The sequence below is a fragment of the Xyrauchen texanus genome, chromosome 43 (genome assembly GCF_025860055.1).
Source record: "Xyrauchen texanus isolate HMW12.3.18 chromosome 43, RBS_HiC_50CHRs, whole genome shotgun sequence".
NCBI classification, from domain to species: domain Eukaryota; kingdom Metazoa; phylum Chordata; class Actinopteri; order Cypriniformes; family Catostomidae; genus Xyrauchen; species Xyrauchen texanus.
The window spans coordinates 104,421-130,229 of record NC_068318.1 but is presented as its reverse complement, the minus strand read 5'-3'; the positions used below and the strand labels follow the sequence as shown (position 1 = coordinate 130,229).

Genomic DNA, 25,809 nt, shown 5'->3' with positions numbered 1-25,809 from the left:
TTACTAAGGATCACACAGAATCTTATTCCTTCCACAATGTTATTATCCAGATATTATATTAATTTTAGTTAATTGTGCACCCCATTTCTTTTGGCAATCAGGTCATGTTAATTTTTAGTCACCACCATATATTCTTTTCCATTCTTCATTATTATTAAAATGTACATGAGTTCAATAACAGCATAAACAAAAATAATTTTCCAATCGTAATTCTTCATCATGCAAACAATCCCAGGTTTGCTTAATACTTCTTTAATAATTTAGGCACTTCTTTGTATGCAACGGTTCTCAAAGCTTTACCTCCAAAATCAATCTATAATTGGTCTCCTACACAGGGTGTGATCCCCTGATAACACAGTGATAGAATGCTTGTTATTCATCGCTGTGATAAAATATTTTAATAAAGCGGTTATTAAGACACAGTCAGGTTGAGTGGAACTCACAACTTCTGGCAGGTTTCTTCTAAACCTCCCTTTTGATGCTTCTTTCCTAAAAGCATCCATCCACTTCCTTAAACCCAGTTCACCCTTCTTGGGCATCTTTCCAGGGCGGTGGCGCCCTGTCTTAGGCAGCTCTCATTTTGCAATTGGAGAGTCTTTACCCGTCATTGGGTCATCACCTCTTGCCACTGGAGAGTTTTACCCATCATTGGGTCATCATCTCTTGTCTCTGGTCTCGGTACCGCTCAGTCTTATTAGCCAATCTTTAATAATCTGGTATCTGTACACAAACATTTTCCCTTGTTTTAGGGAGCATCACCTGAGAACCATCACAGCCAATGGAGCCATCTACAACTGCTCAAACATTGAGACAGTCCAAAACATGGTTAAATTCACAAAGCATTATTCAAAGTTCAACAATCTATTGAAATTGTCCAAATGAAAAGTAAAATGCAACAATTGAACTCATTTACAGTTCAACAAATCAAAATACAGGGTCGCCTCTGTCAAGCTTCTAAGATGCTTAATTTAAATCATCACTTTAATTTAATAATTTATAAGTAGTTTTAGAACCTACATTTATTCTTCCAGATGTACATTCAACCAAATCTCTTATCTTTAGTATGAGCACTTCACTTCAAATTGCCCTCTGAAAATAACAAATCTTTAATCATGATGAGGAAAGCTGTTTGAACCTTTCCTTCATATTACTGTATCTAACATTATTGTCAAATCACATCATTTTCCATATAAAAGAAAATAAAATCAAAAGAAAATAAAACAATTTAGTGATATGGTTTTTAGCCCACTTAAAAACTTAAACTGAGAGCGAGAGGGAAAGAATTTGATTGAGAGATTGCACTCCTTCACACTGTTGTTACAGTTATTCCTTTTTTTTTTCCTTAGAAAATTACAATAACACATTTGTAATTCTACAACAGTGAGAATAGTGATAAATGTAATTTAATAAAATGATATAATAAAATATATTTTATTATATTATCTGCTTTCAACCTTTTCCAGCCATTTTAAACCATCGTCAAGAAAACTTCTAGAATTTCTATTTCTCTTATCTCTTCCCTCCTCGCGCAATACAATTAATGCGCATTTGTATTCAGACCATTGAGAAATTTAAGTTTTCGTTTTAAATCAATAAACTCTCTTATGATTACTTTCTCCCTTTTCTTACTCTTTCTCAGGAGAAGGAATTTTCATTATGTCAAATAAACCAACATAAATCACCTTTTTATATTAACAAAAAATAAATTAAAGATTTTAAACAAAATAAAATAGTAAAGTGTCACAATGGAAGTTCAGACAAATATCTTGTGTTTTGCAACAATTGATCAGTAAAATACATTAAATGCTTTGAATTTTTTACAAGTCTAATATTTATATCCCAATGTTATTATGCTTAAATATTACTATTTTTCAGTTATTATCCTCTTATACTTAACAGCATTCTATGATCAATTATTCTGTTAAAAAGCAGAGACAGATGTCACTGTGCATAAACTGTATACCTCTAAAATTGTATTTTCATGGATGTAACTCAAAATAAAAAATAGCTTACTAGAAATAGACACTTAATTAACTCCTTGCAACACTGATTAATCTTTTTCTTTAAAGTGAGGGTAGTCTTTTGGAAAATTTAGGGGAGTAAACAATCCAATATGTAACTCTTACTTTGCCATAAAGTTTTAATATTTAACCTTCACATCAACAAATTCGCAATTAGATGCTGGATTTAAATTTAGACCCTCAGAACAATTTAGACATGGATATTGCACCCATGGATGGCAGTTGGAGAATCAAACAGTTAATTAGTCATATATGACTGAAATCAACTTATCAAGAGAAATTTGAATCCACAATTGAAATGTCAATTCAGTAATGATTACCAGCATTCATGATAGTAAGAGGGCCAATCATATAACCGCCCACATACTGTATTTCTCAGTCCTTTTCCTTTTCTCCGGACTGTCTCCTGTAACATAAGCTTCTTCAATAAATCATCTGGCTCAGCAATCTGCAATGGTGAGAGACTGGTTCCAGAATGAGTTATTGAAATGACTTACACAATGCTGACAACAGAGAGAGTAAAACATAGTTAGCATCAATTTCACACAGAATAGATACATGAACATCAAGTTTCTTTATGATATTCAATTTAATCTTAATGTTTTTCTATGAGTTTCACCCAGTACCAATTTCCAGTTTTTCCTTAGCATTATCAATATTTTTTCAATCAAATACACCACATATTGTGACTTATTTCAATTTTATCTGGCATGACTGGTCATAGAACAAACCCAAGAAAAAACTTCTCTGAGTAAATTTGAAACGTAGAGAACATGCAATGATTTAAATTATTCTTAAATTTATTTTCTTTAATTCTAGTCTCAGTGACAACTTTCATTGTACCCATGATCAACCAATGCCTACACTGTACATATAAAACAAGAAATAAAAGAAAAATGTCTAATCTTAAAAGAATCTGCTATCTCTTTTTTCTAAATTCGGGGGCCCCCTGTGTTTGACTAGAGACATTATGAGAGACACCGGGTTTAACCTCTCCTGCTCTTTCTCCTTACAGAGCATCGGATTTGTTTCTATTACGAGCACTCAGGTCTCACTCAATCTCTCCAGTCAGACATTCCCTAGCAAAAATAAAAAAAAAACCCTATCTGTCTTATTTTTGTTGGTTGATCAAGTTTACACCAATAAAGTTGCACACACATGTACATTGTTCTCCAGACATATTTAAACACATCAAAAATAAAACATATAATCATGGGTTTTTAAATGAATATATCAAGACATTATAGTTTAATTTAATAATGTTGAAAATGTTATTCTCTCATATTGGACTAGACAGAACATAAAACAGACACATGAATGTGAAATTTTCACATTTAAGATTTACTTTTCATATTCCAATTTCAAAATCCTTCTTTCTAATCTCCCTTTCCCATTTTCTGTGGCTTTGATAACTACTGGCCACACTACATGAAATGACATCCACATTCTATCTAAAGTATTTGGAGCTGACCTTTGGGGTCACATAGGGAGGTATTTTTAAAAAGGATCCTGTCATTTTACCCTCCTCTGCATGCCTCAGCTTTCCTGGCCTGCCTCATATTTCTCAGTGAATTTTAAACTTTCTGGATATATCTCTTACTACTTTATATTTTTCCTGTTTTTAGTTTTTACTCTTTTTATTTATTTATTTTTTAACATTTTAATCTAAATGTCTTTCTAAATCATTTTCCTTTTCTTCTAATATTTGAATTATTATACCCCATACATGAATACATTTCCTATATGTTTTTCAATTTACTTTTAGGATCAGTTTTCATCTAGATCTTAGTTTTTATTTCTCCACTTAGCAGCATTAATTTAGATAAATCAATACATTTAGAGAATAAATTAATCTTTTATTTTTTAAATGTATTTCCTTTTACACTAATCTTCAACAGCAATATTTTGAAACAATTTTTCCAATTTCTTTCACCTTTACTTTTTAATACACAAAGTCCATTCACGTCACCTTATTATTTACTTATTTTGCTTTCTCATTTCTTTGAGATTTTACACAGTGGACTTCTAGATTTTACTCTTTCCACTGGAGTTTTACCTTATGTAATTGTTACGAATGAGGCTGGAGTGAAAGGCAGACGAGAAGGTGCGGATCCAAATGCAGTTTACTTTTATTAAATGAACAAACAAATAAACAAAAGGAAAACCCTCAATGGGGAAAATAACTTGAACAAAGAACTCGGGCAGGGAACACAGACCAGAAATAGCACGGAGACAGGCATCCACAGACATAAAACATCATTCAACGATCGACAGGGGAATGGAGAACAAACAGGGTTTAAATACACTGGAGACATGATGAAGACAAACTACAATCAGGTGAGCACAATGACACAGGACTGGCAGTGATTAGGGCCGGGGATCCTGGGAAGTGTAGTTTAGACACTAGACTAGTGACACAGAACACAGGGCAGACAACGGGAACGTGACATAGCCCCCCCTCAAATGAGCGGCTTCCAGACGCTCCTCAAAAGAAAGAAGAAAAAGGGAGTACTGAAAAAAGACAGAAAAGCGTCCAAGGAGTGGAGTGGGGGGGGGGCAAGGAGGGGACAAGGGGCAAACAGACAGACCAAGGAAGCACAAGGGGCAAACAGACAGACCAAGGAAGCACAAAGGGCAAACAGACAGACCAAGGAAGCACAAGGCAGGCAGTCCAGGGGGGCACAGAGAGCAGACAGGCAGTCCAAGGAGGCACAGGGGGCAGACAGGCAGTCCAAGGAGGCACAGGGGGCAGAGAGGCAGTCCAAGGAGGCACAGGGGGCAGAGAGGCAGTCCAAGGAGGCTCAGGGGGCAGAGAGGCAGTCCAAGGAGGCACAGGGGGCAGACAGGCAGTCCAAGGGGGCCACAAGAGGACTGGATCAGGTGGCCTGGGAGGCGGCCTCAGAACCACAGCCATGGGGAACTCAGAGGGCGGAGCCGAGGTAGGCGGAGCCGTGGGCTGCTCAAGAGACCACATCGTAGAAGGCTCCGGAGGCGGAGCTGAGGGGGGCCCTGGAGGCTCAGGAGGCGGAGCTGAGGGGGGTCCTGGAGGCGGAGCCGAGGTAGGTGGAGCCGTGGACTGCTCAGGAGACCACATCGTAGAAGGATCCGGAGGCGATGCTGAGGGAGGCTCTGGAGGCTCAGGAGGCGGAGCCGAGGAAGGCCTAAGAGGCGGAGCTCTGGAAGGCTCAGGGGGCGGAGCTGAGGGAGGCTCTGGAAGCTCAGGAGGCGGAGCTGAGGGAGGCTCTGGAAGCTCAGGAGGCGGAGCTGAGCGAGGCTCTGGAAGCTCAGGAGGCGGAGCTGAGGGAGGCTCTGGAAGCCCAGGAGGCGGAGCTGAGGGGGGCTGCGCCGTGGGAGGTGGCGCCATAGGAGGCTTGAGAGGCGGAGCCCTGGCATGCTCGAGAGACTTGAGAGGCGGAGCCCTGGGAAGCTCGGGAGGAGCTCTGGGAGGCTCGGAAGGCGGAGCTCTGGAAAGCTCGGGAGGCGGAGCCCTAGGAGGCTCGAGGGGCGGAGCCCTGGGAAGCTCGGGAGAAGCTCTGGAAAGCTCAGAAGGCGGAGCCCTAGGAGGCTCGAGGGGCGGAGCCCTGGGAAGCTCAGGAGGAGCTCTGGAAAGCTCGGAAGGCGGAGCTCTGGAAAGCTCGGAAGGCGGAGCTCTGGAAAGCTCGGAAGGCGGAGCTCTGGAAAGCTCGGGGGGTGCTGGCTCTTGGACGGTCATGGCTACTGGCGCTGGCTCTTGGACGGTCGAGGCTACTGGCGCTGGCTCTTGGACGGTCGAGGCTACTGGCGCTGGCTCAGGGACGGTCGAGGCTACTGGCGCTGGCTCAGGGACGGTCGAGGCTACTGGCGCTGGCTCAGGGACGGTCGAGGCTACTGGCGCTGGCTCAGGGACGGTCGAGGCTACTGGCGCTGGCTCAGGGACGGTCGAGGCTACTGGCGCTGGCTCAGGGATGGTCGAGGCTACTGGCCTGGCTCAGGGACGGTCCGAGGCTACTGGCGCTGGCTCAGGGACGGTCGAGGCTACTGGCGCTGGCTCAGGGACGGTCGAGGCTACTGGCGCTGGCTCAGGGACGGTCGAGGCTACTGGCGCTGGCTCAGGGACGGTCGAGGCTACAGGCGCTGGCTCAGGGACGGTCGAGGCTACAGGCGCTGGCTCAGGGACGGTCGAGGCTACAGGCGCTGGCTCAGGGACGGTCGAGGCTACAGGCGCTGGCTCAGGGACGGTCGAGGCTACAGGCGCTGGCTCAGGGACGGTCGAGGCTACAGGCACTGGCTCAGGGACGGTCGAGGCTACAGGCACTGGCTCAGGGACGGTCGAGGCTACAGGCACTGGCTCAGGGACGGTCATGGCTTCAGGCTCGCTCACCGTGCTGTGCGTGGACTCTGGCTCGCTCACGGTGATGTGCGTGGGCTCTGGCCCGCTCACGGTGATGTGCGTGGGCTCTGGCTCGCTCACCGAGGAAGGCGTGGGCGCTGGCTCGCTCACCATGGAAGGCATGGGCGCTGGCTCGCTCACCGTGGAAGGCGTGGGCGCTGGCTCGCTCACCGTGACATGCGTAGGCTCTGGCTCGCTCACGGTGACAGGCGAGGGGTCTGGCTCACAGACCGGGGCAGGCGTGGGCCGGGAGGCGGAAGCCTGTCCTCTCCTCCTCCGGGCAGATGAAGAGGACCGCGCTGGCTCGTTGACTGGCGTGAAAGAACGAACCACGGGCGAATGGAGGGTCACCACTGTGGGAGGGTTCTCCTCAAAGACGCCCACAGTGAACGGCGAAGCGCAGACTCGCAGGGTTTCCTCAATGATGTCGAGGAGCGTCCAGCCGCGCGTCGTCAGTGGCAACCGTTCCTGGAGCGCACAACTCAGGTTGGCCCGATAAAACGTCGCCAGGTCGGAGTCAGTGAAGTCAGTGGCATCCGCAATTGCAAGGAAATCGCGGGTGTAATCCTCCACCGGACGGTTTCCCTGCATGAGGCTGAGTAGCTGGCAGCTTGCCCGCAAAACCGCTGGATCCATGATGGTCGATCGTTCTGTTACGAATGAGGCTGGAGTGAAAGGCAGACGAGAAGGTGCGGATCCAAATGCAGTTTACTTTTATTAAATGAACAAACAAATAAACAAAGGAAAACCCTCAATGGGGAAAATAACTTGAACAAAGAACTCGGGCAGGGAACACAGACCAGAAATAGCACGGAGACAGGCATCCACAGACATAAAACATCATTCAACGATCGACAGGGGAAAGGAGAACAAACAGGGTTTAAATACACTGGAGACATGATGAAGACAAACTACAATCAGGTGAGCACAATGACACAGGGCTGGCAGTGATTAGGGCCGGGGATCCTGGGAAGTGTAGTTTAGACACTAGACTAGTGACACAGAACACAGGGCAGACAACGGGAACGTGACAGTAATATAACAACACTTATCTTAAATACACCTTTGTTTTAAATTCCAATTACTTAGTTGACTTCATTTTAATGCAATACACTGGACTTAAAGCTTTAATTCTTATTCTCTTTATTTATTATTTTATTTTTCTCCTAGCTATTTTTGATTTTTCAAACTATTTTTAATTTCTTTATCGTTGTTTAATTTTTAATTTCAATTTCAAATGTTTTATTGTTACTTGTCCCTGTGCTTTAAAGGTTAAACTTTAAGCACAGATATCTTTTGACTTCTCTGTATGAAGTTCACTTCTCTTCTGTGACTGAGTAGTTCAGAGGCCTGTCATATTTTTCAGCTGCTAGTCTAAAAAAACCTCACAAGCTAAGAGTTAACTTTCTGTCTACGCAGCAAAGCTGAGTCTCTCTAACTTGGTCACACACCCTACAATATCTCTTGAATGTATAGATTATCTGCATGAAGTCAAATACATTTCTATGCTACAGTCTAGTTTAGGAGTTATGTTCTAGCCCATTCCAATCAACAGCTGCTAGACTAAGAACAGCCAAGACTAAATGTTTTCCAGCCAGTTGTAAGTTAACTTTTTGATTTCTTTTTTCCTAATTTCGTTTTACATCTATATTATCTCGCTATTTTTATTCTTTTTCTTATTATTTGTTTATACTCTATTAAATGTATCTTTCTATCTATATATCTTTATCATTGGTTTTATCTCCACTTTACACCCAAAATATTTATTACGTGCCTTTTCTTCCTGTTATATCAGCTCTTCTCTGCCTCCATATATTGATGGAAGGTTGAAAATAGCCCAAATATATTTTCTCTGCTGTAAATTGCATATATACCCCTTACCATTTATGCAGCACAGGCTGATATTTTGGAACATTTTTAGTTTTCTATATTTTAACAAAGTTAATTATTCCAAAGTTTCTCAAGACAGGCTTTTATTCCAATCTTTGTACTGGGCTTATGTCTGTACTCAGTCATACACGTCCATACACACTTGCTCTTTACACACTTTCAAACACAAATACAGATACTCTCACAAACCACAGAAATGACCACACTTTTTACAAACACAAGGCCTTTATAAACACAGAGCTCACAATAACACAAAATAATTCTAGAACGCAACTATTCTACCACTCCTCTTGAGTGACCCGTTCCTACAGGTTTTTAAACACAAACACACCCTTCTTGAGTGACCCGTTCCTACAGGTTTTTAAACACAAACACACCCTTCTTGAGTGACCCGTTCCTACAGGTTTTTAAACACAAACACACCCTTCTTGAGTGACCCGTTCCTACAGGTTTTTAAACACAAACACACCCTTCTTGAGTGACCCATTCCTACAGGTTTTTAAACACAAACACACCCTTCTTGAGTGACCCGTTCCTACAGGTTTTTAAACACAAACACACCCTTCTTGAGTGACCCGTTCCTACAGGTTTTTAAACACAAACACACCCTTCTTGAGTGACCCGTTCCTATAGGTTTTTAAACACAAACACACCCTTCTTGAGTGACCCGTTCCTACAGGTTTTTAAACACAAACACACCCTTCTTGAGTGACCCGTTCCTACAGGTTTTTAAACATAAAACAATGAACAAAAATTTACTGTTATCCATCAAGGCCCACTTAACAGTAGAAAACAATTAATTGCATGCAATTAGTTCTTCTGGAATCAAAACCCTTTATTCTTTTTGTCCTTTTTGGTTTAGAAGAGCTTTCTGAGCGTTCTTACCACCACAGGCAAACTGGCAAGTAACACAAACGTTTATAAGCAAAATATGCTTACCTCTTAATGGTGGCCACCGTGTTTGTGTTCGCCTTCCCAGCCAGCCCGTGATGTAACGACTCTGCTCTCTTCTGTCCCTGTTCGGGCGCCAATTGTAGTAGTTTTTCATGCCAATTTTGTGAAAAATCACTCAGCATCTACGGTGAAACCACAGTACCAACAACAACAACTGAAGCATCTTTGGTTTGGTTTTACTTAAATACACCTCCTCAAACAAGGTGGGGCTTACATGCATTATCTATCATGCTCTTCATTGACTCTGGTCTTGACCATATTAAGAAGTAACAGAATGTCCTTTGGACGAGATCAATTCTCCCCCCTAAGTAATGCTATTTATGTTTCTGCACACACAGTCAAATAGTCAAACCTATGTGAGCACATATTCATCACGTCACAGGCCTTTACATAGAGTAAACTGCATGTTTGCCCCTCAGACATAACTGTGGTATAAATCAACAATGTTTTCATTGATTACTCCTGATTAACTTGATAAAAAATATACTACAATAGCGGCTAAGCTAATTCGCCACGTGTTCATTTTTTATGTAAGGTTAGTATAGAAGCTTGTTTTTTCTTAGTTTTAAAGCAGACTGTTTGTTAATTTTTGTGATAATTGTAATATAAATTATATTAACTTGCTCTCCTCTCAGTTTCTAATAAAGATCAGGGCACAGGTGAAGTCACTGTCAGGGCATTGTGCTACAGGTCCACGAAGAAAGCAGATAAACCTCACAGTTTGAGTGTATGGTGAAGCTAGAATTGATAAGACCGCAGTTATAGGCTTGTTACTTTAATAGCCCGATGTTCCTGGGGACTCGGCTAAGGTTATTCATGTTTAATGTAACTCAAATCAAATGAAAACAGTCATTGTTGGCAGGTAAGTTTCCCTAGCTGGTCCCCTCTGGGTAAAATGTGTTCTTATTCAAGTTTTCAACTCGTTTAAGATGCAATCTTGTGTTATAAGTATTAGGCTATCATGATTATACAGTGAGCAAGCTATATAAATAAGTATTTAATATAATAAAAGTGTAGAGCAACAACCAAGGTTGTAAGGTAAAGGCTGAATATTGTAGATTTATTACAATATGTTGCATGTTTGAATTAAAATACCTGTGGATATGCCACTCTCTACAAAGGCCTGACTGGAGATTTGCCTGATCTATCCGTCCTTCAGGTGAGTAGGGATATAACAATAGCAAATTTCACTGTACAGTATGATATATCAACCAAAATCTGTATACCAATATTTCATTATTTTCTTTTTCCTCCCCTTTTACAAACAAATATTCTGCTTCAAAGAAAAAAAATGAAATTGATGTTATCATAAGGGTTCTTCATTGCATAACATACTGTGGATAGAAATTACAGGGAAAGTTACTGGTATGATAATTGTGGTTATATTATATTACTATTATATTTAGTGTATTGCTAATCAATATATTGTTACTTCCCAGGTGACAGCGCTCACTTATAGAGCAGGTGAAGCAAGTTGGGACAATGTTGAAGACATTTGCTCGCACTGGGCAATCAGGTACAACTTGCAAACAACACCTGTGGTTGTTGGTTTAATTCCCACTGGGGCCACCTGTACATGTAGTAGACCTAGATATAAATGTCATAGTTTAGTAGTTGAAGGACCAGGACTGACTACTTTATTCTTTTATTCTGGGAACCCCTGTAGGTGCAGATCAAACCCTAATGCTGCGACGTCTTGGAGTTTGGCCATGTTGTGTGTAGCATGGACAACAAAATGCTATGCTGCAACATTTCAGTGCCAATGTGTCTGTTGGAGAGTTATCCCTGCCAGGGGATCTGTTACTCCCCCCTAGACACCCAGGAAGATTTGGCGTTGCTTGACAACAGTTTGAGGCAGGATAAAGAGCTCCAGCAACGATTTGTAAGTGTGCCGATTTAGTTTATAACGCCATAGGGTAATCTAAAAAGTAAAATTAAGATTGTACACTGCATATTCTACAGTCTGAATCCACAGCCTGTCACATTTTAAATTTATGAGAAGCTTCAGAGAAATGTAATTTGTAACACATTTTTTTGTATTTTCAGCTTCGGTTTTTGGCAATCAAATGTGGGAGGGACCTAAAGACAACCGTGTGGCGAATGCTTCAGAGTATCTTCTCTAATCACCTTTCCATCAATACAACCTGGACTGTTGTAGGGGATAAAGCATGTTTTAGAGACATGTTCCTGAAGACCATTGTTCAAATAAAGTTGGATATTTTTTTATATTTAAGTAGATGTGTATGACCTTATGCCATTCAAATGGAATGACAGATCTTTATTTTCTACAGGAGCCATCTGGAAGAACCCGGCAACCCAAAATGCCACTGATGAGGCGATCCAGGTTAACGTTACGCGTTACCTGAAAGGAGCATCTGAATGTGAAGGTGGAAAAAGGCGCTGCACAGGTTAGAGGGACCCACAGCCGACCCCTTAAACCTAGGCTGACTACTGACACCCCAGCATCACTGACAACTGGAACCCTTTCTTTATCCTGCAGTCAGTAACATCAAGACCCCTAAAAAAGCCTGCTAAAAGTGTCAGACTACACTCACCCAATCCACACTGTTCACTGTGGAAATTGCTCTTTTTGTTTTTTTTTTCTTTTCTCTCGTGACCCTGCTTTGAGGGCAGCTCCTTGGATGAATATGGGATGGTTTGTCCTTTTATACAGGCGCACACGGAATCACTGAAGATATGCCAATTTGCACTGCCTCATTCTGGAGGTCGGGGAAAACCGGTGATTCTTAGCCCACTATGCCACGCAGTCCCCAACCACTCCAGACATTCTGATTGACTGTGTTCTCTACAGCCAGATTTTCTGCTGTTAATTATATTTATTCCCACTTGTTGTCATGTGTAAGTTGAATGTCAAAATTTATATTATGCCTGTTATCCTGCACATTCTTTGATACCAAAGATCTCAATTATTTAATATACAATTTGCTGCTTATTTCATTGTTAAAGTGCTTAACTATTCTATTTTTAAATATAGCTTATAAATCCTAGATTATATATCTGGTATCAAACATTCTACTTGCCGTGACTTTAGTATTGGCTTATTTCATTCCGTCAGTGCTTAACGATTCTATTATAGTTTGTAAATCCTATTTCATACCTCTGATATTTGATATTGCACTTTAACTAGTACCAAAAATTCTACTTTCATTCCATCAGTGTGCTTAACTGTTATTCTATTAAAAATAGCTTGGTTATACTATTTCATACCTTTTGATATTGCACTTTCACTAGTACCAAAAATTCTACTTTCATTCCATCAGTGTGCTTAACTGTTATTCTATTGTTACATATAGCTTGTAAATCCATGTGCCACAAGTCAGCATTGCAGTTATAATGGTATATTCTACTCCAGAGCTTTACTCTAAATTATTACCACTTATCCTATTGTTAGAAATGACTTGTAAATATGATGTTATACCTCAATTTATTTGGTATCCTGCACTTTCTTTGGTACCAAATATCCTCATTGCTTATGTTTACTGGTAATTCTTTTCATCCCAGAGCTGACCTCTTTATATTATTTACAATTGTTGTAAGTGTTACAATAGTGTTTTTTACAAAAGTGTTTTTTTTTTTTTACCAAAATTTAATTGGAAACCTGCATTTTCTTTGTGTGTATATATGTTTGTATTTTTCTGTTATTTATATTTCAGTGATCTGACATATTGTTTCAATGACAGTTACTGTACTTTGAAATGTGGAATAAAAACGCCAAATGGAAATTTGTCTGCTTTGATCAATCATTATTCTTGATAAACTGCATGCTATAAATATAAAAAAAATATATATATATATATATATATATATATACATATATATAGACATGCATGCAGATCGCTCGAAAATAGCGTTTGCCTCCGACGCCCCGCGGAAGGTCCGCCTTCGATATAATGGCGGCGGGACGGCGGATGGCCAGCGGGCCGGCCGCGGAATGAAGGCAGTAGGAAGGCGGCTGCCGCTTTTAAAAAGCGGCTGCCGCCGGCGGTGCGCCGTCAAACGTGTTTGCGATATCGCCATTCTGCCGCTTCTACTGCCGCCGGAGCACCGCCAGCGGCCCGCCGACTTATTGAAATCTGGGTAAGTTCTCTGAGCCTTTATAACACCCTGGAAACGTGGTCTGTGTGTTCAGATAGGTTAGAAGAGTAGATTAATAGATCATCTACGTAAATGATTAGGAACTGGTCTATCATGTCTCGAAAGATCTCATTCATGAAGGATTGGAATACCGAAGGAGAGTTAGCGAGGCCGTAAGGCATAACCAAGTATTCGTAGTGCCCCCTATTGGTGATGAAGCCAGTTTTCCATTTGTCTCCTTTTCTAATGCGCACGAGATTGTATGCACTCCTGAGGTAAAGTTTGGTAAATACCTGAGCTTTGCTGACATGCTCAAGGGCCGGCTGGATAAGAGGCAAGGGATAGGTGAATTTCACAGTGACATTATTCAAGGCACGGTAATCGATACACGGACGGAGTCCGCCATCCTTCTTGTCCACGAAGAAGAAGCCCGAAGCAACTGGGGAGGTGGACGGATGAATTATGCCAAGGTTAAGGGCCTCATCGATGTAGTCCTCCATAGCCTTTCAGGCAGTGTCAAGGGGTACACTCTGCTCTTAGGGAGTGAGGACCCCGGAAGAAGATCGATGGTGAAATCCACACTACGATGGGGAGGAAGGTTAGTTTTTTCGAACACATCAGCATAAACTAAATACTCAGAGGGAATGGAAACAGGAGACTTCATTTCGGGGCTCTCTACAGAGGTCGAGAAAACAGGTAAGTTAATGCAACGAGACAAACAGTGTGTATTCCAGTTCAATAGCTCACCCGTGCGCCAGGAAATGTGGGGGTCATGAAGAGATAGCCAGGGATGGCCTAAAACTACAGGGTCTCTGGGCGAACGAACAACAAAAATGTTATTACTTCCTTGTGAAACAAGCCTACTTGAAGTGACAACGGTATAGTTCTGTGGGTAATAAATCCTGAGCCGAGTGGTGCTCCATCCAAAGAATTAACCTTGAGGTGCGGCTCAACAGGACTAAGAGGAATCCCAAGTCTTTGGACCAAGCCATCGTCCATAATATTCCCTGCCGCCCCGGAATCAACTAGGGCTGGAGCAGAAAAGGAGACATCGTCAATGGTCAACACCACAGGGAGGCAGACTTGTTTCTGGGTAATGCTAAGTATGACAGATGTTATAACCTGGCTTCTGGAGGAGGAAGGCTGAGGACAGACTGGGCATGAAGCAATGCGATGTCAAATCAAGACATCGCATTGCGTTGGGAGTATCAGCGGGTTCAGGGATAGGTGCAGGTGGAACTGGATTTAATAGATCTGACAGAACACATACCGTTTGTAGTATTTCTTGGATCTGCTGTCCCTGGGTGGTCAACGCTTGTTCATGTCTCCCAACAGTAGATCCTTGAGATGAAATCGCCGCACAAATCCGTTCTAAAGAGCCTTGAAGGTTTTCCGCCGAATCCATGATGTGTGGTTGGTTATTCTGTGACGAAACTGGACAAGATGGATTCAGTTGCAGAAAACAGCTTTATGCACAGGCTGGTAAAAGTACAAAGGGGCAAATCCAGAGGAGTGTAGTTGAGACGAGAGCAAAAGTCAAAGACAGGAGATAAACAAAACAAACACGAGAAAGGACTAACGGGAAAATACAAGCGAAACACTAGAGTTAGCAAAGCAAAGTGATAAACAAGCAATAACCAACAAAGCTAAAGTGAAAGGGCAGGGTATAAATAGAGAACACAAACAGTACAGGTGAATCTAATACTCGGGTGATTGGGAACGAGTGTGAGAGTTGGAATGGGCGGGGTGGATTCGGGAACTGGAGTTCGTGACAGCGTGTAGATGCGCTCACAACAACCTGCTGCCAATATTGAGCAAGCTCTGCACTGGTGGTGACACGATTCTATAGCTGACTCCTCAGGAGGAGACGGTCCTGGCACCTGCTGGACACTCTGGGACGTCCTGAATCCTTCTTCACTGCAGTTGAACCTCTCTTTGAAGTTCTTGATGATCTGGTAAATGGTTCTATCAGGTGCAATATTCTTTGCAGCAATTTCCTTGCATGTGAGGCCATTTTGATGCAAAGCAATGATGGCTGCACGTCTTTCTTTAGAGGTAACCATTGCTAACAAGAACACAATGATTGGAAGCACTTCTTCCCTCCTTTTACAGCGATCAGTCTGCTCTTATAATCCAATCAGAATGATAGAGTGATTTCAGCTGACTAGTACTCGTTCACACTTTACCAGGTGCTGCTGAAATGATTAGTGAAATGATGTTAGCTGGTCATTTTGTGCCAGGGCCAAAAAAGAGTGAAATTTGAGTTTTAGTGTTAAAGTTTTTTTTTGGTTTAAAGTTGTTTTACAACATGAATCAACAGCACAACAACTGAAGCAGCAAACCTGGCGAAACATAACATTTATGTCACTGCCAATACTTTTTGCCATGGCTGTACAACTCTGTGATGCACGCTCATGAGAGGGATGACGTAAGCTCGTTGGTAAGGTCACGCGTTGTATATTTACATGTAAGAATTACATCATCACATTTTATGAATTGAGAAGAAATCAGGAGCATCATTTTTAAATCAGTTTTTGATTAGATGTGCCATTTTTTGTAACACTGGAAAAAAAAACATTACCTTGTTTTAGGTTTTGTCAACTGTATAAAATGAAATTCTTGCAGAATAAGTTAACACTTTTCAGCTTTTAAGCTCACTGGTATATTAAATGCAAACTAAATATTTTATTCTCAAATATCTTTTTATACATAGATATAAATAAAATATTCTAAATTAAATGATATATAACAAATATTTTCAGCTATTTGTTAATAAAAACAAAAGTCAAACATACAAAGAAAAATTTTTCTAATTGCAAAACAACACCATAGTTTGCATACTAAGTAAATAATAACACATCTACAGACATCCAAGAACAGAGAAAATGTCAAAATATACAATGGCAATAACAGATTACTATGATTACGGAAAACAAATTTATAATAATTATTAAATATAGAAATTGTAATTGAATCTTATATATTCAATATATAATCAACTGCTCTGATTGTGTGTGTGTAAATTGGTCAAACAAATAAACCAGGTGCAATATAAAAGAACACTGTTAAAGATGAAGGTAAAATGAAGTTCTTTCCAAAAATCTTTCAAAAAAGTAGTTTACTGTGACAGTTCAGTAGTAAATATTATATATATTACACAAAAATGAATTATGACCTATGATTGGTGACCTAACTGGTGTACATTTGACCTTTGTTTCCTCTTCCCCTCTCCCTCCAGTTGTTGTAAATAATATAGTGTGTTTGATCAGGTGTTATGACCTTCCTCTGAACTAAAAATAGTAATTAAATATTACATTTATGTAATCATTGAGATGATAAATCAAGAAAAAATCATTTGTGTGGGGTCATGTTCTTTTTTATTATTGTAAGACATAAAAGTAGTATTACATTTAAATGATGTATCTTTAATGGTGGGTAATGCTTGGTGACAAAACTGAGGTGACAAAATAGTTCTCTGAAGTGACTGTTTCTAAAACAGTGGATATTGAATGTGAACAAAACAGATGTTCACTTTTAAAGATAATGAATACATGGTTTAAGAAAGACAAAGTTGAACATTAGCTTAACAAACAACATTTGAAATAAAATAGCATGCATTAAATATAAAACTTACCTTTACCACAAATTGTCTTGCATTTTTTACTTTTAACAGAGGAGAACATTTGTTTTTTTAAACAAAATTTATTACACCATCTGCAGCTCTCAACATTTTGCGTCATTGATATCATCATGTGAAAAATAACAACAATAATATATATATATAAATATATATTGGTTTTTGGATAGACTAGATTGACAAATTCTTATCAAAAACACTCTGAAAATGTTTACAGTGTTCAGTGACTGAAATATCAATATGACTAAATGTTACTAAAATATGACTAAAATGTCAACAGTTTTCATTGTCTAAAACTACATTAAAATGCCCAGACTTTATCAAATAAATCTTGACTAAAACAAAGAGGATAAGATTGACTAAATATGATAAAAACTCAAATGGACATTTAACACAGGACTAAGACTAAATTAACCCTTTCCAGCCTGAGCCCAAAATTCTGAAAATTCCATTCTGTGCCAGAATATGACATTCATATCCATATTCATATTATATTCACATTCATATAACATCACACATCTGAACTGTATATACCATATTAAAGAGAAGAACTAGGGCTTTCAAGTGATATAAATATATGTATGATTATTTAAGGCGAATTATTCTTTATCAATAAGATTTCACACAGCAATTTTTACAAAATCTTCCCCGGCCACTATACTTCATCAGACAACTTATTTTAATTACAAGCTAGAGGAAATATACATCATTTTGTGGGCAATGTAGAATATCAGACAGATTAGAAATATAATCTATTGTTTAATATTTATGACCATTCTAGTGATTAGTGGGAAAACTGAATAAAATAACATTTAGAATGTTAAGATACATTTCACATGACCTCTCCTCAAATACTTCTTTAGAGCACCTGTAATAATACATTGAAGGACACAAACACTGAAATACACATTTTATGTGTTAATTTGAACATTAGAATTACACATGAATTACACAGCAAAACATACAAAATCAGACTTTCTAACTATCTACAGTAAATCTATTTTTAATAAAGAGTGCAGGAACAGAATATATATAAATTCATAAATACTCAACATCTGCAATACCTGTGAAGAGAAGAGAGGGAGAAAAAAAAGGAGGGGGAGGAAAATAACACTAATAAACACAGCCCAAACTAGGCCTCTTCGTTAAACTGGAGTGACAAGACTGAAATCAGTTCCTATCACGATCCAAGCAAAGTATTTTGCCATTATGCTCCAACGAGCAAAAAGCTACTTTAGTTTTATTTTCAGTCCTACTTGTCTGATAGCATAGCCAACATCTCCATTCACAATGAGCTGAAGATGAAAACACAGAGTTAATTGATTTGAGTTACATTTTTCTACTGAAATATGAAATCTGACCACAGCTGTCTTGTAGTCCTCCTGCTGCAGCTGCCCCTCAATAACTTTGAGTTGTTGGAAACTTGAAAGTGGAAAACAGTCTGCATTTAATCTTGGGCTGTCCTCTAAAGTTGATCATTTGAGGTCGTAGACCAATTTAACTAATGTGCCAATCTGTTCTTTAATAATTTCTTGGTTTGCAAGAATTTTGCGTATCCAAGCTAGAAAACAAAAAACAAAACAAAAAGAATAAAAAATGCATATCACTGTAAAAATATGAATAGAAAATTGTATACAAAAATATTTCAGTACCTACCTTCAACTGAAATCAGTGTGGGATGATGCATAAGAGGGGAACAACACAACAGGTAAGATATTAGTGTCAACATGTTAAGTGACAGTAGAAGGAAGTAGAAGTCATATTTTTACTCTAGGGCACTGCAGATTTGGTTCTACTAATGGGTGTTTTCAGTATTAATTTGCCTGTTCTTATCTTGAGCACAAATCAGCACAAACACAGCACAAACAAATAATAATAGTTTTGAATGATTATTTAATTATATGGGGGCAACTTCACAGAGGTTCCTGAATGTGAAGCTCACAAAATAATAATCAGAAGCAGGGCCGGACTGGGACACAATTTCAGGCCGGGAAATCCTACACCCATCCAGGCCATCCTATGCACCCAAACAAAATTTAGAAACACGGACAACCTTGTTTTTTTCCCCCCTAAATTACATTTATTTCACAGTATGACCATAACATAAAAACATAAACAACCAACCTAGAAGTAAAGCAGTCCTAATATCAAATGGGTCTGCACATAACGTACATACAAGCATTTACTCTAGAAGTCCAAAGCTGTTTCTACCTCTCTACTTCTCACTCATAAGTGTATAGAAAAAAAGGAAATTTGTATTACCTTATTAAATGTATGCATCATCTTTCATGTCAAATTCTTACATTTGATCAATAAATTCAGTTATAATAATAAGACACTATAGGGCTATTACCCATCAAATTAAAAAATGTGCACTGCAATTACAACTGCAATAAATAATGTTATGAGATTGATGTTTTAAATTAATGTTTGAATATAAAAAAAGTGCAATACTTAAACATTAAACTAAACCGCCAATAGGTGGCGGCAAGTGACCGTCTTAATTAGTGAGTCATTCATACAAAAGATTCGTTCAAAACGCTGAATCATTCAGTAACAAAAAACTCCGCTGCTGTAGCTTTCCTTTGGAACTATTTTAGTTGGTGAAATAGAACAAAAACAGTTAATATGGTTTGTGTCTAAAATGTAAGTAACTTAATAATAAATATTAACTACGCTACTTGTTTATTGAACAATAAATTCAATGTAACATTTTCAATCGTGATAATATTCAGCAAAACAGCTCCCTTAGTTGTGTTATGTTAAACTAAATCATATGTTATAAATTAAAAAAACAACAATTAGAATTTTTACCTCATACATTTCTAAGTACATTTCTTCTGTGAGTTTTCTGTGTGCACTCATTTGTTTTGATTTCTCCGCGAATGTAACGTTAGACTGGCGCTACCGCTTACATTTGCTAGCAGTTCAATACTAAGTTAACGAAGAAAAAAGTATTTACAGATGAAACTGACCTGCACTTGAAGCCCTGAACAGGTCAGTAATTTTGCAACATTTTGCTGCTTCTTCTTGGAGTGCTTTCTTTTTTTTTGTCCTTTCCCTCTCTGCTCCACCTGGCCGTTTTCTCTCCATCATCGGGTGCTTCTCGCATTTTCTGTTTAACCGTTTGTCTGAGGCGTAAAGTCGAATCGTAGCCAGTCAAGACTAACAGATTCATGATTTTTTTTTTTTTTTATTGTTATTAATATTAATAATAATTTTATTGAATGACGAATTAAAAAATGATCACTGGTAAAGGTAGTAATATAAAATAATAATAATAAAAACAATTTTTTAAAAAAAAAACGCTGGCTGGCAGCAGGCCAACTTAGTCGCCAGGCCAGCGGGAATTGTCCCAGTGCTCCCGATGGCCAGTCCGGGCCTGATCAGAAGCACAGCGCAATTAACAGAGATGCACCGATTGAACAGCCAGGGACCGGAATCGGACGATTTTCCGCATGATCAGCCCGAACCGGTGATCAGCCAGTCAGTCTCACATCTTTCCGATTCCAAGCCGGTCCGCTTTGTTGCCAGCCGCACAGGCAATAACGTCAGCTTCTCTCTTCTCTCCAACGCCGAAGTGACACACATCCGCCTCCTCTCACTCACTCGTCTCATTCGCTCCAGTTAAATAGTGCTTATATTGCGCATAATTTGACTAATTCCCCCAGGTTTCACGCTCACACCAAATGCACGTGCACCACTGATCTATATAAGTGGCGCACACACACATTATGCCACCTCTTAAACAGCTTGTGAGTCACAAGTACCAAAATGAGTGGCTAAATGCTTTTAAACAGTCAAATATGTCAAAATTATGTCAAAATGCCCAACGTTCCTCTCGTTACATCATTTTAATGCAATGTTAAGAAATGCGTCGTTTATTCCAATAAAAATATTTTGCTACACACTCAAAAGTATCTACTTTTTCTTCACAAAAAGAGTACATACTTTCAGGGCATAGTATAAGTTGGCGAATTGGGATGTGTAGTGTATTATATATATGCAACAATTTACTAAGCCTTTTCTTTTAACAGTTTTAATTTTCTTTTAACAGTTTTAAAACTAGGCTCTGGCTTTGTACTCAAACTGCATTGGTGGAAAAGGGGTATCTGTTACCATTTACATCAAAACTAGGCTAAGTTGTAACTTACGCACAGCTGGTGCAACCGGCCCCTGATGAGTTGCCTAGTTTGATGCCAGCTTAAGCTCCATTTTTTCCTCACTGCTATTGTGTAATATTCTTGGCCAAATAATTTTGCAACATTTACTGTTGAGAAATTTTGAAATATTATTAATAGGGAAAATGGTTGATTCTCTGCACTGGCATAAACAATTAATGAAACTGTGACAAGGCAGGCAAAGAATGAGGATCTAAGTGCAGCTTTATTAAAATAAACAATAAAACTCAGAGTAAAGAAAAACACAGGGAACCTAGCACAGAGCATAACAAAACATAGCAGATCAGGCGGCCAGGAGACCAAGGAAACCAGAGCAGATCAGACGGGCGGCTAGGAGACCAAGGAGACCAAGGAGACCCAGAGCAGACCAAACGGGCAGCCACGAGACCAAGGGGATGGATGACCTCAAGGTTGGGACCGGGTCGGGAGGCTCTGGGAGGTGGCTGTAGAACAGGGTCTGGGTCAGGAGGCCTGGGAGGCAGCCATAGGACAGGGACTGGGTCAGGAGGCCTGGGAGGAGGCCACAGGACAGGGACTGGGTCAGGAGGCCTGGGAGGAGGCCACAGGACAGGGACTGGGTCAGGAGGCCTGGGAGGAGGCCACATGGACTGGGTCAGGAGGCCTGGGAGGAGGCCACAGGACAACGACTGGGTCAGGAGGTGGAGCTGCTATAGGGGAAGTCACTAGTAATGTGGACGTAACTGTTGGAGTCTCTAGGGGAGCGGGCAGAGCCACGTGAGGAATGGTCTCTGGGGAGGAGCCGTGAAAGGCGGAGCCGTGGAGGGCTCCGGGGGCGGGGTCGTGGAAGGCTCAGGGGACGGGGCCGTGGAAGCCTTTCTTCGTCTCCTCCTCCTCCGGATGGTCAAAGTTGGCAACGCAGGCTCTGGGACGGACGAGGCAGGCAACACTGGCTCTGGGACGTAGGAGACTTCCAGCTCATTGGCCGTGGCAGGCGTGGGCGTTGGCTCTTTATGAGTACTCTCAGAAGCAAACATCTCTAAAATGAAATCCATGTACTCCTCCCACGTGCAATCACTGTTCTCCGGCAACTCCCTCCATTCGTGGGCAAGGAGGCTGATCTTGTAAATGGACTTCAAGTGATTATCAGCAAATCCAGTGCATCTGGCAATGGTGCTGAACAGACGTGAGTATTCAATTATAGAGAGGTTCGCTCGGCTCAACTGGAGGAAGACCGCTGCTAGATCCATCTTGGGTCAGTTCTTCTGTGACGAGGCAGGCAAAGAATGAGGATCGAAGTGCAGCTTTATTAAAATAAACAAGAAAACTCAGAACAAAGAAAAACACAGGGAACCTAGCACAGAGCATAACAAAACATGCAAGAACTGACAAACTATCTGGGGAAAACAAGGGCTTAAATACACAAGGGAACAAACAAGAGAATGAGGAAAACCTGGGGAAACAATCAGGGAATGAGAAATAATCAGAGGAAAACCAATCATAAAATGAAACTACAAGGAACTACAAAAACCTAACAGGAAACAGGAACTAAACAAGAACTTCAACATAAAAGCACAAAAACAAAAGACAACAGGGAATATGTGACAGAAACCTGTAAGATTTGAATGTGGTGTTAGTGAACTGACACAGTATATACTTACAGCTTAAGACTTCTGTCTCTCCACGTCTAAACTGTGGGGTGCGATTCCTTGCTGTAAAGAATAATTGGTGGGAGAGGCTAAAGTTTAGCAGTACCTTTTAGCACATAATATATGGGTAAAATGGGAAGAAAACAGTTTTATTGTAAACTCACATTCACGGGTCACTGATGTCTGTTTCACAGGTGTTGATGTCCTCCTTTGGTTGCTGCTTGCTCTGTTCATAGCTGTAGAGGGTAATATAGTTATATACTGCAGCTTTAATAATTTGTTTTTGGCCCCCTGATCAAAACAAGCCAAAAATATATTGTCACCCCTGAAATTGGCAAAAACAAATGTAAGATATTAACACAAACTTTAAGTTAAAAAGCATCATTACATGTCTGTGTTTTAACATACTCACAATTCATAGTCTCCACCTCCTCTCTGGGAAATTTTGCGGTATATTTCCTCCTTATAGCTACCGCTTTAAAACATTTTCTCAAGTCCACAATCCTAATACGCACGTGTCGGTGATGTAGCAAGTGTGGTTATGTGGTGATGTCTTTATGAAATTAGGGAAGGCAAATTAATTGTAAGTCCTAATATTAATGTAATAATAATAATAATACCCTTATAGCAATAATAATAATTTAATAGCCTACATTAATGGGAAACGAGCCAATAATCACCTTGATAATATCACCTAATATCTAACTGAATATCTAATATCTAAACTCGTATGTCCTGTGTTTTCAAATACTCACAATTCATATTTTCCGCCTCCTTCCTGGCCAGTGGTTGAGAGTAATTCCCTGCTCTGCTGGTAACTGTATAGGAAACATGTTAAAGAAATGAAAGCATGGAAGCTGTACAGCATAAAAAAGAATGGCCCTATGAAATTCATGTAATTTTTTCCCAATTTCTGTTTTATTTTTTATTTTATTATTTGTAATTGTCACGAACCCCGCTCCTCTGCCCCATCTCCGCGTCCGCGAGCACGCACACATGCACTCCGCGAGCGTGCTCGCTTCCCGCTCCCTCGCTCCGCCCCCTTGAGCTCGTACGCTCTTTTTCCTCCCTCGGGCTTCCACGCCTGGTTTTGCTATTACGAGCTCTCGCTCGTAAACTCTCTCCCCCCTCTGACTCACATGCCTGCTCCCATGAGCCAGAACATTATCACCACCTGCACTCACGCGCTCCCAATCCCCACTCATTGTTTACACCTGCACTCGCCCCTATAAATACACTATCCTTCCGTTTGAATCCGGTTGGTTATTGTATTTAGATTCCCGTGTTTTGCCCCCGCTAGTCTCGTCTAGTTTTGACCCCCCTGTGATTCGTTTCCTCTTAGCTTGCCAGCTCCCCATTCCTCTCGTTCCCCTGTCTCTGTTCCCGCTAGTCTCGTCTTGTTCTTCGCCCTAGTTAGTATATACATCCTGTTTATCCCGGCTTTGACCCCCTTGCTTTCCGTGACCACTCTTTTGCTATTGCCCTATTGTTATATCCTGATTCCCCGGCTCTCGACTCTACGCTTTCCCTGACCATTCTCCCGCTGGATTTTCCTTATTGTACCTTCGCCTGCTTTTTATTTAATAAAGCAGTTCATTGACTTACACTGTGACTGTCTTGTCTTGTGTGTGTGTGTGTTCTGGTCACAGAAATATTTCTGTATTACTAAATTACTAAATCAGTTAATAAAATGCAAATATGGTGACAAATATTAGTAGACTAGAGGGCAGGCCTAATTGTGTATTACATTATGTATTGTAACAGTTTTGTTTAATAAAACCATATGATTACTTGCTTTTGATACTTCCGTTTATGTGAACCAATTACTATTGCCTCATTGTTAATATATATGTATTTTAAGTCATTTTAAAAGGCTATTGTTCGCTTAGGTCTAAACAAGATCAGATTACTAGATTAATCGTCAAAACAATCGACCGATTACAAAAGCCCTACTAAATGAAAAGAGTATTTCCAGAACTGATGATAGTATTTCTTAAAGGAATCCACAAAAACAAATGTGTTAATTAAACAAATTAATAAAACTATAAATGTTGCACAAATTGGTCAATCTTACATTTTCTGATGGGGCTGATTTGCACTTCTGGAGCTGCTGGAAGTGGGAAGATTGCCTTGAAATCACAAAAAAAACCAAGATTATTCAATTTATTGTCCTCATTCAGCAGTCATACTCTGCTCTGTATGTGCAGTATTTACATTTGTCTTTTTTTCTCACAGGAGGCGAGTCCATGTCGGTAAGGTCTGTATGTATTTCTGCCTCTGGAGCTTTTCATATGTTTCTGTATAGATAAACAAACAACAAAGATTCTGTGAAGCAAACTAACATTACATGAAATATTGAGAAATGATGAATAAATAATTTGAGAAAATTAAAGAAAACTCTTATGGCCAGATTTACTAAACAGGCCAAATTAGCATGAAAGCACAATCCATTTTTTTGGGCGGTAAATAATGGTGCAAATACCAGTAAATTGACTAGCACAAACCTAAATCACCTTGTATGATTCATTTAAATACTGTTCTCCCATAAATTTTGTGTCTGAGAGGGTATCTCCTACATATGCATATGCAATAATGTCAGCCGCAAAAATAACTGTGTTCACACTTTTTCAGCATACATTTTTCACAGCGTCTTTAGTAAATCCTGACGGTTGTTCTTTAACACCAAAAGAGGGTTTGCACTGGTGCAAGCTATGAGTAAATCTGGCCCATAGGTGGAAGCTAAGGATACATATACTGTACCTCTTGTAAAAATAATCCGGATTTTGCAGGGAGTCAAGGATGGTCCTGGCTTTACCATTGATTTTATGGCTTTAACTCTATCTTCATATCTGTATGGAGGCCACATACAAACACAATTTTGGGAGACAACCTCGACTTCGTTTGTTGTTTCAAAGATTACGATATAATACATTGTCTGAAAACACAAGAGTTGTAATTAATTTTAGACTTAATTTAAATTAATAAAAAAATCAAATTCATATAAATACCACTTACTAAGCATGTCCCACAATATAATCCAGAAATGACTATAAGA

The 25,809-nt window shown here is 40.0% G+C and overlaps 3 long non-coding RNA genes across 3 annotated transcripts; 1 reads left to right on the top strand and 2 right to left on the bottom strand.

Moving 5' to 3' along the window:
- The first annotated feature begins 11,032 nt into the window (after positions 1–11,032).
- On the top strand, positions 11,033–12,198 carry LOC127635437 (uncharacterized). Its single transcript, XR_007969475.1, has 3 exons — positions 11,033–11,116; positions 11,281–11,444; positions 11,526–12,198. It is a non-coding gene; the product is annotated as an uncharacterized LOC127635437 (long non-coding RNA).
- An 8,838-nt stretch (positions 12,199–21,036) lies between these two features.
- On the bottom strand, positions 21,037–23,286 carry LOC127636194 (uncharacterized). The gene is made up of 3 exons (XR_007969559.1): positions 22,919–23,286; positions 22,767–22,817; positions 21,037–22,370 (listed from the first exon to the last, which is right to left on the bottom strand). It is a non-coding gene; the product is annotated as an uncharacterized LOC127636194 (long non-coding RNA).
- Positions 23,287–23,509: 223 nt separating this feature from the next.
- Positions 23,510–25,560, bottom strand: LOC127636195 (uncharacterized). The gene is made up of 4 exons (XR_007969560.1): positions 25,515–25,560; positions 24,969–25,051; positions 24,829–24,883; positions 23,510–23,572 (listed from the first exon to the last, which is right to left on the bottom strand). It is a non-coding gene; the product is annotated as an uncharacterized LOC127636195 (long non-coding RNA).
- Between the last annotated feature and the right edge of the window lie 249 nt (positions 25,561–25,809).